This window comes from Mus caroli, chromosome 18 (assembly GCF_900094665.2).
Source record: "Mus caroli chromosome 18, CAROLI_EIJ_v1.1, whole genome shotgun sequence".
Classification (NCBI taxonomy): domain Eukaryota; kingdom Metazoa; phylum Chordata; class Mammalia; order Rodentia; family Muridae; genus Mus; species Mus caroli.
The window spans coordinates 31,295,197-31,310,578 of NC_034587.1; the positions used below are offsets into that span (position 1 = coordinate 31,295,197).

Sequence of the window (15,382 nt, forward strand, 5' to 3'; positions counted from 1 at the left end):
AAAGGACCTGGAAGAAGGAAGCTTTTCTCTTTGCCTGCTTGCCCTCACTCTCACAAGAACAGCCCTTCACTGGCATCAGAGCTGACTTCTTTGGGATTCTTTTTTTTTTTTAATTTTGTTTTATTACGTATTTTCCTCAATTACATTTCCAATGCTATCCCAAAAGTCCCCCATCCCCCCTTCACTTCCCTACCCACCCATTCCCATTCTTTTGGCCCTGGCATTCCCCTGTATTGGGGCATATAAAGCTTGCCAGTCCAATGGGCCTCTCTTTCCATTGATGGCCGACTAGGCCATCTTTCGATACATATGCAGCTAGAGACAAGAGCTCCGGGGTACTGGTTAGTTCATCATGTTGTTCCAACTATAGGGTTGCAGTGTTGTTTTTTTTTTAAGGATTTTTTAAAAGTTTGATCCAATGGGGACCTCAAGCCTTAGTAGTTTTGCTGAGCCCTTTGGTGAGGTGAGATCTTTATAGAGCAGGAAGGGCCTTGGCAGATCTCAGTGACTTGTACAAACATGTAGAGTTGGTAAAGTAAAAGAACAAGTTAGCGATAAGAAAAAGTGAAGCAGAGGAAGAGGTCTGTCTGTCTGGGTTCTTGAAGACAAATGTGGCAAGATCTGTGTTGCACTGGATGGAGTTCCTAAGGGGAAAAGTTGATAGAAAGCCAAATTGTGTACTACTGAGCTTCTCTGGAGCCCGAGGCACAAGCAGTTCAGCTCCATGGTAGACAGTCAAATCCATCCCAGAGGTGGGTAATGAGTCCCCCAAGACTAAGGAGGATGGTTCGTCCAGTCAGGAACTCCCCCAACAACCAAATATGGTAGATTAGAGGCAACCGCTTCAGCTATAGTCACATGGCCACTCTGACCCAGGGAGCCAGCAGGTACATCTGAGGAGAGCAGGGCCTTGCTCCCCCTTGGCTCTGAGCGGTCTGAGCAGATTAAAAGTCAGGCCCACTGAGTTCATCAGAGGTGGGGAATTGTAGGGTGCTCCATGGATAGGATTCGGCAACATAATGGTTCAGAGAAAATGACCAAGGGCTATGGGGAGCTAATTAAGTCATAGTCAAGCCTTGTACTCAACCTTGATTTGTGGGGAAAACAATTGATAAAAATTGGTGGGCCGGGTGGTAGTGGCAAGTGGCTTTAATCCCAGTACTCAGAAGGCAGGGACAGGCAAGTCTCTGTGAGTTCAAGGCCAGCCTAGTCTACAGAGAGAGTCCAAGGTTAGCCAAAGGTACACAGAGAACTTCTGTCTCAGAAAACAGAAGATAGAAAGAAAGAAGGAAGGAAGGAAGGAAGGAAGGGAGGGAGGGAGGGAGGGAGGGAGGTAAGGAGGGAGGGAGGGAGGGAGGGAGGGAGGGAGGGAGGGAGGGAGGGAGGGAGGGAGGGAGGGAGGGAGGGAGGAAAGACGGAAGGAAAGAGAAAAATGGAACCTTTCCATGCTGTATTAGACCTTACTTATGTTTGGCTTTGGCATCTTCTTAGTTGTGAACTTCTGGGATCACCTGACACTTGCTGAGGACACATGATGACAGACCTTCAGAGAGCTTCACCAAGTTCATCTTTATAATCCCACTATCTGTCATGGGATGGCAGTTTCAGATGTTGCCTTTTCTTGCTCATCTTCTCAAAATGTTTTGTTATGTAGATGACATAATGCCAACTTCTGAGTGTGTTGTGGATTTGCAGAGACACACAGGTGCATCTAAATCCATATAGGATAAAAGGACCAGGCACAGCTGTAAAATGACTGTGTGTTATGGTCTGGTAAAATGTTTATGATACCTAACAATGTTACTGACAAAATCCTGCATCAGCCTGTTGCTTTTGCCATAGCCACAGGCTATATATAGCCTTTGAACATCTGGTGACTTCTAAGGAAAAGAGACACTGGGGTAGTGGGGCACACGACTGATAAGCCCGCCCTGCCAGGATCTTAGCCTGCTCAAAAGCCTCTTGAGCCTTTCTGTCCCAATCCCATATAACACTCTTTATCAAGTTACACAGAGGACGAACAGCTTAGGCAAAATGGGTATGAAAGTTTGCCAGTGTCTCAAGAGTCCCCAAAAGGTCTGTAGCTTCTTCGCAGCTATAGGCACAGGCTGCTGTGTAGCTTCTTCTTCACAGTTATAGGCACAGGCTGCTGTGGGATTTTGTCTTCCTGAAGCTGTTTTGAGTTGTTTGCCTTTTTGTATCAAGATCTTCCCTGGAGGGTGGAATGTTTCAGTTTTGGAGTGTATGAAGCAACTTCGCAAGGTAAGCTCTGGGGATGCTCTACGTGCCTGGAGGAAGGAACGTGTGGTGTGTGAGAGCGTTACAGGGCTTCTCAAGTCAAGGATGTAGAACCAAACTGAAAATTGGAGGCCATAGATGCAAATAATTCAATCCTCCTAAGATATAACTTTATCTAAAGTTTGTATTTGAATTTATTTAGAATTCAAACTGTCCCTTACAGCTATCCCACTATACAATATGTTCACCGAGAAGTAGAATCTGCTGTTAACACAAAAAGCCAAAGTAACTAGGACTTAGAGTTTGTCTTCTCACCTACCAATGACCAAATCATGGTGGCAAGGTTTCCTCCTCATTTGAGTGGACAAAGATAGCTCCTGTCGACCAGGCCTGGATTGTAACTGATGCTGGTGGCAGCGAGGTGTGATGAGCCAACAGAGAGATTACATGCATTGATTCCCCAAGCTTTTCATTGGCAATAATCCTGCCTTACCCAGTGGCACTCAGTCGGCCACAGGCAGTGTGTTCTTAGGACTATGTGAAACCCTTCCAGTCCTCTTTGCCAACTTCCAGTGTTTCTTCTGGCAACACTGTTTCCATGTCTTTGTGGTTCCCTTTGAATCCCAGGACCACCAAAATATCCATATTCAGAGGTAATCATACATAAAGACTAGCAGAAATGATGTTTCTTTTAGTTCCCACCACGGTCCAGAGAACAAAGATTGGTGAGCGAATACTAATTGCCTGAAGCAGCTTTAATTTAATAAGATTGGTTTGGTTTAATTTTTAAGGAGGAAGAGTCACACCACCATTTGTTTTTATACCAGTGGCTGACATAGCATCTGGTAAGGTATAGACTAGATAAGATACGGTAACTACACTGTGTTCAGGCTCCTGGCTCAGACTTCAAAATTGACAATATTCTGAAATTCTGTTTTCTACAATACGTTAACTAAGGTCAAATTGCCCCATATTGAAAAGATTTAAGGGATAGTCTGTTCCAACAGCTGCCTCTTAGCCGCTAAATTACAAGGTGGCTGAGTTCATTAAAGATTTTCACACACAGCTAACTCCTCAAATTGTATCCCATGCTTCCCTGTGAATTTCACGGACAAGGCTAGTCTGATGAGCTAAGGTTCTAGCAGAGAGAGCCAATCTGTCACCGTTTGTTTCCCAAAGGACAAAGAAGCATTATTTTCAGGTTGATGAAAGCCAGCCATTGGAGCCTGGAGCCAAATTCCAGGATGAGGTCATGAAGATGCCAAAGGCAATGGATGGAAAAGAGCCCAACTTTCTCTGCTGAAAGACACACACATTGCCAAAACTTCAAGTTGAACTTTGGAAGTCTGGTACCTTTCCCCATGTTATCCTGTATGAATTAACGCTAATGGTGCTAGGTGTGATTCCATAAGCACCGGCGTTACGTTTCGATGTTGTTTAACGCGTGCAGAGTTCCGTGATGGCAGGCTTTGCTTGCTGCCCCTACTGTTCCCCTCCTCTGAAACCATGCTTATCTTACAAAGATACGTTGTCTGAGCAAGGTATTTCAATGAAGGCTTCATTCCACTCATGGCTTATTGAAAGTTCCACAGCTAACTACCAGAAACTATCAGAAAACTTCTAAGTGATTACATCGCCGTTCATTTCCTCACCTGTGACGTGAGTGACCTCATTTTTGTAAAACTATCTAGCCTACGTGTGTACTCCAATAAAATCTCACAGGCTAAAAACAAAAGACTATCTTATGAAAGAATTCTGAAAGAAAATAGCTTTAAATGAAATTCCCGGCTTATGTGATATTTAATGTGGAAATAAGAAGTGAGAGATGGGCTGGTGAGATGGCTCAGTGGTTAAGAGTGCCAACTGCTCTTCTGAAGGTCCTGAGTTCAAATCCCAGCAACCTCATGTGGCTCACAACTATCCGTAACAAAATCTGATGCCCTCTTCTGGAGTGTCTGAAAACAGCTACAGTGTACTTACATATAATAAATTTTTGTTGTTGTTGTTTTTGTTTTTGTTTTTTGAGACAGGGTTTCTCTGTGTAGCCCTGGCTGTCCTGGAACTCACTTTGTAGACCAGGCTGGCCTCGAACTCAGAAATCTGCCTGCCTCTGCCTCCCAAGTGCTGGGATTTAAGGCGTGTGCCACCAAGCCCAGCTAATAAATAAATCTTTTTTAAAGAGAGAGAGAGAAAGAAAGAGAGAGAGAAACGGAACAATTAATATAAGGGTTTTTTTTTAACAACAAAAAAAGTCCTTCTTTGCTTTTCACAGAGATAGTGCAGAAAGGGAAGAAGGAAGCTCCTGCCCCTCCCAAAGCCGTAGCCAAAGTGAAGACCTTGAAAGATAAACAGGTGAAAGGTGTTCACACAAAAAAGGAGAAGATCCACACGTCATCCACCTTTGGGTGACCCAAGACCCTGCGGCTCTGGAAGCAACCCAAATATCCTGGAAAGAGGGCACCCAGGGGAAAGAAGCTTGACCCTATACCATCATCAAACTCCCCTGACCACCGAGTCAGCCATGAGGAAGACAGAGGACAACAGCATGCTTGTGTTTGTGGTGGGTAACAAGGCCAATGAAAACCAGATCAAACAGGCCGTGAAGAAACTCTATGACAGCGATGTGGCCAAATCAATACCCTGTTAAGGCCTGAATGAGAGAAGAGGGCATATGTTTGGTTGGCTCCTAATTATGATGCTCTGGATGTTGCCAACAAGATTGGGATCCTCTAAACTGAGACCAGACGGCTAATTCTAAATATACACTATTTTCCACCAAAAAAAAAAAGTCATTCCTCATGGGATAGATTATTAATCCATGAGTTCTTGATCTTAAAAAAAAGCTTTGGACTAACGGTGTCTCCTCTAACCAATAAGGCCCTGGAATTGGCCATGCCAAAAAAAAATTATTTTAGTTTTAATTAGTAAAAGTTTTGCTATGCCTTGAGATACCATAAATTCAAAATGAAATAATTGTGACACTTTAAAAAGTCCAATTATGTTTTGTCTATAACAAAAATAGTTGCTTTTAAGTACTTAAAAGAAATTCTAAGGTATGGAGAGATGGCTCGGTAACTAAGAACACATACTGCTCTTGCAGAGAGAGGAACCAAGTTCAGTTCCCAACACCCACATCAGGAGGCTCACACCTCACGTAATGCAAGTCCCGGGGTCCACCGCCTCTAGTCTCATTGCACACCTGCACTCATGTGCACACACACGTATGTTTGCGTAATTAAAAAATAATAAAATAAATTTTTTTTAAAAAAATTGCCTACATGCTTTAGTACTACAAGTGATAAAAACTGAAAAAGCATAATCTTTCTATAAGATGTAATTATACAACAAATACGTCATACAGAAGAATAGAAAAATATTTATTTTAAGCATAAAAAGCAAATCATGATACAGGGGAGCTGGCTCTGTGGTAAAAAAGCACTCGCTGCTCAAGCATGAGGACCTGAGTTCAAATCCCTAACACTTCCACAAGAAACCCCAGGGATGGCCACCTGGACATTTGCAACCTCGGAGCTGGCTGCCAGCATAGCCCCAGGTTCAGTGAAACATGCTGTCTCGAGGGAATAGGGCAGAACAAGACATCAGATATCCACCTCTGGCTTCCATGTATGCACAAGCACGTACAGCTGCACACACATGTGGAATACATCACACAGAGAGAGAGAGAGGGGGGGGGGCATTGGCAGTTTTTCCACATAGAAGAAAGACTTACTAAGGTGTGAGGACTTGTCATCTTGTTTGAGTAAGACTCATGTTTGGTGCCTAGAGGTTGAAAATTTAACAGTGAAGTACACAGATCCTGTGTACACAGATCTGTGAGCTGTGGAGTAACCAGCTATTCTGGGACACAAATTATCCACATCAAAGCACATCCCATGATGGATGTACACAGAGATTCAAATTCTCTCCAGTGCAGCATTTACCTGAGATCTCAATGTATGAGCTGCCTCTCCTTCCAGCTTCTCTGCGGGATGTGAGAGATAACAGCCTTTAGAATGAGCCAGCTCAGTGGGATGCAGGCAAGAGGTGCCTTCCTTTCTCTCCTACTTTGATCTTTGGGTATCTTCTGTCAGATCTCCCTTCTCTACCCCAGGAAGAGAGGGCTTCAGCATATCCCAAAGATTTTCAAACCTTTTCAGATTTTAAAAGGGTTTTCTTATTGGGTCCAGGATTAATGAGTACAGTGTGATAAAAATGAAAACTTTAATCTCTCTGGCATCTGTCCATCGATACAGCCAGCAATAGGGAAGAGGAAAGAGTCAGCTCTGCCCATTATTTCTTCACAAATCTCAACTCATATTCTGCATTTTCCTCTTCCACAGACTGTGCAACCTTTGTTCCTTGGGGTCAAATGAGGTAGAAGAGACAGGCCATGGGTGTGTCCATCAACACTCTGAATCACTGTAACAAAATAGCCAAAATAAATGGCTTAAAGGAGAAAGGGCTTATTCTGGCTCACCATTTCAGAGCTTCCCATCTATACTCCTGGTCCTTTCTCCCTGGCTTGTGGCGGCACTGTTCATCATGGTGGAAAGACATGGCAGAGGCAGTGTAAGAAGCAATGGGGGGCTTTGCAGACTCCAATATCGATTTTTCACTGCTTGCTGCAGCCAAAGTCAACCCCACCCTGTTCGTTGACTTCTCGGCCGATGAAGAGCCCTTGGGCCGTGTCTCCTTCGAGCTGTTTGCAGACAAAGTTCCATGCTCTGAGCACTGGAGAGAAAGGATTTGACTCCAAGAGTTCCTTCCTTCACAGAATGATTCCAGAATTCATGTGCCTGGATGGTGACTTCACACATCATAATGGCATTGGTGGCAGGCCCATCTATGGAGAGAAATTTGAGGATGAGAACTTCATCCTGAAGCACACAGGTCCTGGCATCTTGTTCATGGCAAATGCTGGACCAAACACAAACGGCTCCCAGTTTTTTTTTATCTGCACTGCTAAGATTGAATGGCTGGATGGCAAGTATGTGGTCTTTGGGAAGGTGAAAGAAGGCATGAACATTGTGGAAGCCATGGAGCGCTCTGGATCCAAGAATGGCAAGATCAGCAAGAAGATCATCATTTCTGACTGTGGACAAGTCTAATTTCTTTTGACTTGTGGGCATTTTACCCATCCAACTATTCCTTCTGTAGCTCAGGAGAGTGCCCCTACCCCATCTGCTCACAACGTCCTGTCATCTCTGCTCTCACTGAAGTTCTTTGGGTTCCATATTTTCCTCATTGCCCTTCAAGTCCAGCTGTATTACCAATTTGAGCATATGATTATGAATAAAAGCTCAATAAGAAAAAAAGAAGCAAAGTGGGAGACAGAAAGGTGGTTATGGTACCAGTGCCCCTTCATGGCCTTCAGTGATCTAAGGTCCCCCAATGAGGCCCCACTCTCAAAGGTTCCAGGACTTCCCAGTCACACGCTAGGCTGACAAGCAAGCCTTTATAACATGAGCATTTGGGGAATACTTAAAAACCAAACCACAAAGGAGGCAAATGTGTCTTTGGGAAGGTGAAAGAAGGCACGAACATTGTGGAAGCCATGGAACACTCTGGGACCAGCAATGGCAAGACCAGCACGGTTGGCACTGTTGTTCCTGCTCCCTGCACAGCAGTGCATTGAAGTTGCTTTCATCTGGAGTGGGAAGCCCTTCCATATTATACCCCAAGATATATCCATCATGGGATGTGCTTTGATGTGGCTAATTTGCATCCCAGAATAGCCCCTCGCTCTGCCCTGCTTAAGGCAACCTCACAGGATTTCACACCCTAGAAGCCTCTAGGCATGGGTCAGGCCCCAGACCCTCCGACCCTAGGCAGTCACAAGTTAGAATCTTCTGTGAGGTCTTAGTGCCTCCATTCCAGGGCTGTTCATTCCTAAGGGGTTAGACTTGCCGTAAAAGAGGCTTGCACCCCCACTGCTGGGAGGCCATAGCATAGGTCTCAGTGCACTAGGCTTCATGAAGTAGCCTTGCTGCTTAAAACTACAAGAGATAGAATGATGAGTTTGGAATTGTCTCTTCACAGATCCTAAGAAATGGTCTAGCATCTCTCTTTACAACAGAGGGGCTCTTTCCATACATTTCTCAACACTTAGGACTCAGATGAAACCAAGAAAAATCTTATTCCTTTGTGATATACCATACCCTCACACCTGTTAACAAATATGTTTCATTTATTGCTTCTGCTTAATTCTAGAGCATAATACTGAAAAATGAAATGGCAAACTCCTTTTGAGTATTTTTTACTTTCTGCTCAAACATGCCAAGAGCAGAGAGGCCTCTAGACTAGAGGGCTGTGTGGCAGTGGTTCACATTATGAATCCCAGCACTTAAGAGGCAGAGGCAGGTGGGATCTCTTGAGTTTAAGGACATACTGGATACAGAGTGGCCATGACAGCCAGGGCTACATGGAAAGACCTGTCTCAAAACAATAGCAATAACAACAACAAAAATTAGACTAAAAGAATGCTCACATCAGTCTTCTTCCCACAGTGACGTATACTAGAGTTGACAGCACCATCCTTATTTGCTAATGTGAGTACAGGCCGGCTGGAAGGGTTTGCTCTGTTCTGGTTAACAAGAAGGGAGGCAGGCACCCATGTTTTAGAGAAGAGATGTGAGGGAACATGGCGGAGTCTGGGTGATGTTCCCTTGGCCAGATGAAGATTTGAGTTTGAGTCTTATGGAAAGAGTAACTGTAGGCATCCTCTTTCCTGTGCATCCTCTTTCATGGGATACGGAGAGCATGAGGCATACAGATGCTGTCAGTGTAGCTTCTATGCCACACTGGGAAGGAGAGTACACCTTTCCAGCTAAGCACAGGGCACCGTGTACCTGTGGAACACTAAGAACTCAGAAAAGAAGAGTGCAATTTGGGGTTAAAGTTTTGAGGGAGGAGGAGGCAGCACCTGTGGCATGGAGATCAGGCCAGTCAAGGTGGCCCTCCATGACCTCTGTGGATATCAGTAAGGCGGTTCCTGCCATAGTTCTCAGGGGGAAGTCATCCAGGTACCTTCTATGCCCTTCAATGGGTTCCCTTGGTTCAGCTTCCCTTCACATGTAATCTTTGGATTCAACCAAGCCAAAATAACCCAAAATCCTCTATATAAAATAGGAGAGAAAGAAAGAGAGAGAGACAGACAGACAGACAGACAGACAGACAGACAGAGACAGAGAGACAGAGAGAGAGAAAGTGCTTGAGTACCAATTCCCATATAGAAAAGAAAAACATAAAAGCCACCAGACTGTTGTATCATTCGTTTGTACTGGGCAGAAACATCTAGAACTCTGAGCCTTCACAGTTCATCTACCTGAGCCTTCATCTACCTGCCAGCTGCCCCAGCTTCTACCTATGAGAAGCAGGACGAACCTTTACTACTCACCGACTTACATGATGGCTGCTCTGCCTTCTGGAGAGCTCCTGGAAGTCCTCAGACCCACACGAGAGCAGAGCGGTTGTTCTGTGGCCATGGGGAAGCTTTCACTCTCATTATTGGGACTTTAGTGAAGGCGAGCATTCAAGACTGCTGAAGCCCACGCTTAGGAGCTCGGCCACAGTGCCAGTCGTTAATGACTTAGCAGGCTCTGGTCCCTGCAGTACTGGATGTCTTAACTCAGTTTCATGGCATCGATTTCATGCAGGGAATCTGCCCTTCATAATTCTTATCCTGTAACAGACCTGGTGCCTACACACCTGTGGTTTCTATCTCAAAGGAACACAGAACAAAACAGACTAAGCCAGAACAAATGTGAAGACGCTGTCTTTTTCTCACGGTTGGTTACAGGACCTGACTCTATAACTAAACTATACTTTGTAGTGAGAGTGGAATCTCAGCAAAAATGTATTTTCCCCCTCAATCAAGGGCTGTTTATTGAGGCATTATTGTTGGATATCTACGTAGGAATTCTCATGGCAGTTTATCATTCCAGTTCATGTGCTGGAGGTAAGTGCCCATCATGTTCTGGTCCAGCAGCACGATTGGCAGGGCCCACCACAAAATACGAGGTTCCTTGATCAAAGTCTTTTAAGATGCTACTAAAGATACTAAAATATAGCAACTTTGCTATGACCTAAGTTGGTCTTGAGCTCCTGAGCTCCAGCAATCCATCTACCTCAGCCACTCAAGTCCTAGAGCTATTGGGATGCCCCAGCAGGCCTGAGACATTTTTGGGTTTTGCATTGCTGGCTATAAAGGTAGATAGATTGTGGGCTAAGTGAACCTTGCCACCAGACAGAGCAACTGGTTAGGTAAAGCAGGATCAGACTCCCAGGGAAATCTCAGAATTGAGAATGGCAGGTGTGGATCCAGCTCCCTGGCAAACCACCTGATCTGAAATACCATGACACCCCGCCAAGAAGACCATGACAATCAGTCAGGTAGGGACAACACCCGAAGTTCTTCCCCAGGCAAACAGAGCATCCTAGCATCTCAGACTGACCCGATGGGAAGCATCTACCCCTGAATCTCTCTCTACTCTCAAAGTGTTTACAAAGTCCCTATCCACATGGAATAAAGTGCACAAGTTATTTCACCAAGAATCATCTGAGAGAGGCTGGTTTATTGAGCTGTACCACGCTGGGGAAGAGTTTTCTTTCTCAAGACATTCATCCCTGAACCTTGGATGCACCAGCAAGCCTGGCTCACACCCACGCCACTGCTGCCAGCTGTAGCCACTACCTGCCGCTTGCCTAGTGACTGACGCTGGCTGCAGCTCTTGGCTGCTGCTGCTGCTCACCACAGCCTGCTGCTGGCATTGGTGCTGCTGTGGTAACAGGAGAGACCTTGGCTACCTGCCCTGCATGGGCTTGGGAGAGCTGTAACACTCTGATCGATCCGGCCAGACCAGCGAGCATCCCGAGGAAACTTTCATTCCAGCCAGACAAGAGATTCTTGGAATGTATCCTGGAGACTGACTATCACTGACTGCATTCTGCCTGCACTGAGAGGCCATAACACCCCAGTGTGGAGGCAGATAGGCAGCCCTGCAATAGATGAGCATTTTACCGACATTTACACTCAGGGAATTTTGTAACTTGTATGTTGTAGTTGAATTCATATGTTGAAGTATTGCACAAAATGAACTCAGCAGTTTTTGTTTTTACTCCCTGATCCATGTATATTCTGCCAGTGCACTCTCTTTCCCTCAGTGGTGAGGGAAATGGGCTTAAAAGCCAAGGAAGAAGGGTTGTCCTCTTGCTCCTGTCATGGTGTGCATTGCAGTTTCCAATGGAAACAGCTGACTCGGGGAAGAAACAATAAAGAAGGCTAGGTAAGCTTTCTCTCTGCTTTATTTTCTCTCATATTTATTATATTTCATTTTATATATTTTAATTGAATATACTATTAATATATTATACTTTATATATTATATTATTCCCTTTTATATTTCTCTCTTCTGTAGCAAGAGTTAAAAAGTTTGCAAGTAAGTAGGATTCTTAGGAATTGCAATCTGGGAGATATAGGTTCAGATGCTCTGAATCGAGGTTCTGAATCCTCGTTCCTGTGAACCCCATCTCCTTCTGTCTGCAGGCAGAACAGTGATGGGTTATTTGGGTGTAGCCATCTTATTCAGTCATAGGTATAATGCAATTAACTTGTTCTTGCTTTGATTTCCCCCTGAGCCCTGTGCTTGTGTGGTATGGTGGACACTGTGTGTGAACGAGGCAACAGTAAGGGAGGAAGGACTCCCGGGTTACGTGCATCTCTGTGTTCACGTGCCGCCTCTATTGTTCCATCAAGTTCACAGATAAAGTTATTAAGAGTTTCAAGACAGGGGCTGGAAAGATGGCTCAGTGGCTAGGAGCACTTGCTGCTCTTCTAGAGGACCTAGGGTTCAATTCCCAGCACCCTCATGGCAGCTCAAAACTGTCTGTAACCTCAGTTCCAGGGCACCCTTGGACACCAGGAACCCATACATGTAAAACAAAATAGTTAAACAAAGTAAAGGCTTTCAAGATGACAGCATTAGCTATTAAACTGAGCGCAGGACTTTTCTGGGCCCTAGGCTCCTGCGTGGCACCACATGTTGTATTCCCATGAAGACGGCCTTCCTATACCATCATGCAGGAGTTGCTTTTCTCAGTAGTTTATACATTTTAATGAATTTAACCCTTTCAACAGGTCCATGATTGGTATTTGGTCTCTATTTTACTTTCTGGCTACAACTATTTGGCCTAGAACTGTGTTGCCAAAATATCATCAGGCATGGTAGCGAGTACCTTTACCCACTGAGCATCTGACTGGCTCAGAAACGCCACAGACTTTAAAGAGTTCTGTTGTGGATTTGATCTAATGCTTGTATTATTTTAATTGGATTCCCAAAACTGCACAAGAGTCCCCATGTAAGACTCTGAGGGTGTCCCCCCCCCCACCGTTGGTTCTGATTGATAAAATAAAGTTGCTAATGGCCAATGGCTAGGCAGGGAGACAGAGGCAGGACTTTAGGATTGAGGGAAGGGGAGAAAAGGAGACTTAGAGAGGAAGGAGGATTTAAGGAAGGATGCTGGAAAAGAGAAGGACCAAGCCTGAGAAGTGTAGGACAGAGAGACAGTCAACATGTAAGAACTGGGAAAGAGTGGCCTCAGCCCCTCCCCCACCCCCCAAAACTAGGTCTAGGGCAACAAGATGAAATATAGATTTTAGTAAGTAATAACTCAGGAGTATCAGAGGAGAGTATGTTCCGCATGGAGGTTTGGGAGTGGCCCAACCATTGAGCTCTTTAAGGCATACTAAAGTGTAAGGCTCTGAGTGTGTGTGTGTGGTGTGTGTGTGTGTACGCGAGCCCGCGCACATTGGGGTGGGAATGCCTGCAGCCGCCACCAGGAAAATTGAGTAGAATTAATTGCTTACTGCAACAGAGTTCTTTTTTTTTTAATTTTTAATATTTTTATTACATATTTTCCTCAGTTACATTTCCAATGCTATCCCAAAAGTCCCCCATAGCGCCCCCCACTTCCCTACCCACCCATTCCCATTCTTTTGGCCCTGGCATTCCCCTATATTGGGGCATATAAAGTTGCACCAGAGTTCTTATGACAAAAAAAAATTGGCAACAAGACAGTTATTTCGTATTTAAGTCTACATAGATCCCAATGCGCAGGCTGAAAGTCTTGCTAACAACCAAGAATCGCCTCATCCATCTTTTTGCTCTATGGTCCTCACAGACAGCTGCTCCAAGCATCAGACTCCCTTTCCAAGGAGAAAGGAAGCAAGCAGCTTCTCCTCAGCGTGTCCTCAGCTGAGGGACAGTAAGGAATCGCAGAGGGAAGGGTCACCGTAACAGACACGGCCCGACCCCTACAATGTCCACTTCTGCTCTAACCTTTGATCCGCAGGTCTTCCATTCTCCCTCTCTCAGTTCACACGGGACACTGATCCTTTCTTCTACAGAAACAAGTCGGAACTGTCATCTAGCTCCTAGTGGAGATCAAAGGCCAGATCTCTAGTCCACATGTCCTTATGAGCACTTGTTGAAAAGCTAAGATGTCTGCTCTGAACACGTGCGCTGTGCGGTGGGGGAGGAAGAAAGGCAAACTGCCGTCTGTTCTGTAAAGTCACGGATGGAGAAGGCAGGCCACATTTCATCCTGCAGACAGCAGGAATGAGGCCCTGCTGCTTAGACTGGGGGGTTTCTTTTCTCTGACCCTGGCTTTGCCCTCTGGGAAAAATCTCCCTTGTCTTCTGGCTGTATATCATGAAGGAGACATTTCCTGTGAACTCTCATTTAGCTCCACCTGAAAGCAACATTTCCCTGGACGCATCTCAGCATCTGCAGCCATGTTTCTGTCCTTGGAGGCTGTCAGTGACAGGTTGCTAACTTGCCCACGTTCATTTTGTTTCTCTGACGAATTTCCTTGTTTTGCGTTTGCTTTTGTGGTATGCTTTCCCTGGGATAACTAGGCTTCTGTGTGGGGCTTCTTTGATTTGTTCCTTCCAAACCAATCTTGGCCCTACTCTCAGCCTTGACAAGCAGATCTGGGCACGCCTCAGTGATTTTCTTGCCTCTGATTTTTCTGTTGTGCTGAGATCTGAAGCTGCTCAGAGCAAGCGTAAGATCAGAGCATCTTTTAGCCAATCTTCCTCAGTGAGTTATCCTGGGCCTGCTCCTGCCCAGCAGCCGTCTTAGATAACAGCTTCTTCCCTTACCTCGCCCTTCTGGGCCAACAATAGCAGTGTTTCTCTGTGTGTATGTCTCTATGTCTCTGTCTCTGTCTGTCTCTCTGTCTCTGTCTCTCTCTCTTCCCTATATCTTCAAATCACTCAATTCCAGGATTCTACTATTTCCTGCCAGTATCGTATTTGCTACAATATCCAATATATTTGTCTCTAGTCAAATGTGTGTGTAGCTATTATGCATCCAGGAGAAAACGGCATGACATCTTCAAAAGTTAAAGAATGTGGAACTTGTTCTCAGTAGATGGAGAATGAAATCATTTGAAGGTTATAATTATTATACAGCTAAAACTATTATTAGCATACAGATAACAGCCATATAAAAACTGGGCATGGTAGCCTTTAATGGTAGCACTCAGGATACAGAGGAAAAAAGATTGTGAGTTTGAGGACAGCCTGGTCTACAGAGCAAGTTCCAGAACAGCAAGGACTATACAGAAAAACAAAAACAAAATCAAACAAATAATAAAAAGGCATACAAAATATTTTTAAATGTTGTGATGACCTGATGCTGTTCAAATTCATGAGTGGCTTTAAAAATTAATGGGAGGTAAGCCAGGGAGGGAAGTCCCACCTGTAATCCCAGCTCTAGGAGAACTAACAATGTGAGGCCAACCTTAGCCACATAGCAAGAGCCTGCTGGGGATGAGGGGCAGAGGAGACTAGTGAGAGGCCACTGCATCATTATCTCTTCCATCTTACAGCTGAGGAAAACAAGTCCTGGAGAAGCTAAGCAACTTAGAGTTGACCAGACAACAAGCCACAGATCTGGGACTTGAACTCAAGAAGTTAAAAGCCTAGGCTCTCAATTCACCAACACTCTGAACCGTATCAGGATAGAAGTGGGGCTTTGAGCCAGACGTGGTGGCGCACGCCTTTAATCCCAGCACTTGGGAGGCAGAGGCAGGCGGATTTCTGAGTTCGAGGCCAGCCTGGTCTACAAAGTGAGTTCCAGAA

The 15,382-nt window shown here is 45.0% G+C and overlaps 1 pseudogene; it reads left to right on the forward strand.

Annotated features, from left to right (window-relative positions):
• Positions 1 to 6,817: 6,817 nt before the first annotated feature.
• On the forward strand, positions 6,818 to 7,346 carry LOC110285144 (annotated as a pseudogene).
• The last annotated feature ends 8,036 nt before the right edge of the window (positions 7,347 to 15,382 follow it).